At 40.9% G+C, this 2237-nt stretch overlaps 1 long non-coding RNA gene across 1 annotated transcript; it reads left to right on the forward strand.

Moving 5' to 3' along the window:
• The first annotated feature begins 223 nt into the window (after nt 1-223).
• LOC132534302 (uncharacterized) lies at nt 224-1831 on the forward strand. Its single transcript, XR_009546025.1, has 3 exons — nt 224-344; nt 1323-1420; nt 1685-1831. It is a non-coding gene; the product is annotated as an uncharacterized LOC132534302 (long non-coding RNA).
• The last annotated feature ends 406 nt before the right edge of the window (nt 1832-2237 follow it).

A 2237-nucleotide genomic window follows, 5' to 3' on the forward strand; every position in this document is an offset into this window, starting at 1 on the left:
TCACATAGGTATGCCGTTTTAGCTCCCTACTTAAGAAAAGAGAGTAACTAGCAAGATGAGTCAAAGCAAGGGTGTGGCATATTATCAACTTAAAATTCAAATCTTTTCCACTTCAGTGGAAAATTGAACTTGGGAGAGATGCATAAGACACAGCTGTGATGAACTCAGTAGGCCAGTAAATGTCAGCAGTGCTCTCCACAATAGCAATAAGGAAGTCAATTATCTCCATCATGAAAAACACATGCAAAAGAAGGCACTTTCTTATGCTTTAATATGGGCAATTTCCTTCTGAACGGAACGCTAAGAAAAGACATTGTTTCTATGACATATCTATATACTTTCAGGTAACTGTAAAAGTCTTCAAAACATAATTTTGATGATACTTATTTAAAAGCATATTGAATCCCAGGCCAGCAAGAAAGCTCATCTGGGAGGGGGCTTGATTTGACATGCATACCATCCAAGTCCCAGCACAGCCCCCACTGCACTGGTGGTGGTGGTGGTGGCGGTGGTGGGGACCCTTAAGGTCATGGTGATTTGCCCTTTTTTAATTTTTTTCTATTCAAAAATTTGGTCTGAGAGGTGAAGTCCCAGAGACAACAACAAATTCATATATACTGAATCCACAACAGAAATATAACCAAAAAAAGAATATCTTAAAAAGAAAGTGTAAAATATAATCCAAACTGTCTGCTTTCCCTAGAGAGGCAGATAGGTTCACTTAGATAATATTTTTTTTATTTTCTCCTTATTTCTGAAAATTTTTTTTTGCCATTTTTCCCCTTTTGTTGCCCTTGTTGTTTATCGTTATTATTATTGTTGTTATTGCTGTCATTGTTGTTGAATAGGACAGAGACAAATCGAGATAGGAGAGGAAGCCAGAGAGGGGGAGAGACAAACTGACACCTGCAGACCTGCTTCACCGCCTGTGAATCGACCCCCCTTGCAGGGGGGAAGCAGGGGCTGGAACTGGAATCCTTATGCTGGACCTTGCACTTTGCGTCACGTGCACTTAACCTGCTGCGCTACCGGCCCCATTTCTTAATTTTCTTTACTGGTGATTTAATAATGATTTACAAAATTATAAGATAACAGTGGTATAGTTCAGCACCTTTCCCATTACCAGAATTCGGTGTCCCCATACCCTCCACTGGAAATTGCATTAGTTCTCTCAAGATCACAGATATGGGTTGACTATTATTCCTATAACTATATTTATCTATATTGCCCCCCTTTTTTTTCTATGCTCCTGTCTTCTCTTCCTTTCTAAGTCACACCACGTCTGAGTATCCTTCCTCCCCCGCTCCCCCTTCTCTCTCCAGGTCTTGATTGAATTAAGTGTCTAGAGCCCTCTGGTCATCTTCGCTTAACATTTGCCCCTCTGGGAATATGGACCAAAATTCTTTATGGGGTGAAGAAGGTAGGAGTTCCGGCTTCTGTAATTGCTTCTCCCTTGGACATGGGCTTTGGCGGGTGGCTCCATCCCCCCAGCCTGTTTCTATCTTTCCCCTGTGGGGCAGGGCTCTGAGGAGGCGAGGTTCCAGGACACGTTAGTAAGGTCATCTGCCCAGGATGCTCAGGATGGAATTGTAGAAGCATCTGCAACTTGGTGGCTTAGTGAGTTTCTGGAGAGATCCTGGTCGTATTTTGTTGCGTTTTCAGGTGATTTGTTGTTTTTTTCTAGTTTGTCAGGAGGGTGATTTGAAATGACTCCTACTCAATAGTCATGCCTTCAGAAGCCCCTGAGCATGGCTGCTTACGTCTTGGAGGGTTCTCCCTCACATCTTTTCAATCACGTGATTACATTTGCCTCAGCTCATATGTTTTAAAACCTCAGTTGAGTTGCATTCTCTTGTAAAGAATCTGATTGTATAGAAATACATGTATCTTAAAGCCAGAAGAATAGTTGAGAAAATGTTACATTACAGAGAAAGAATTTGAGCATTTCTAACCATAGATAATATAGCTAAAAATACTTAAGTTGAGGCAATGACAATGGTAGTGAAACAAAATAATTATGTGACTGAAACTAAAACTCTTTAATTCCTCTTAGTCATCAAGGGTCAACCATCTCATTTCTATTCTTGTACAAGTATGTCAATAATTTTTCTCTATTTTTCTCTCTCTCTGTGTATCTCTCTGTTTCTCCCTCTTTCTGTTTCTCTCTCTCTCTCTTTCCTACCAGATTTATCCCTGGGGCTTGGTTCATGCACTGTAGCTCCATGATCCTGGTAGGC

Source organism: Erinaceus europaeus, chromosome 18 (assembly GCF_950295315.1).
Source record: "Erinaceus europaeus chromosome 18, mEriEur2.1, whole genome shotgun sequence".
In the NCBI taxonomy this organism is placed as follows: domain Eukaryota; kingdom Metazoa; phylum Chordata; class Mammalia; order Eulipotyphla; family Erinaceidae; genus Erinaceus; species Erinaceus europaeus.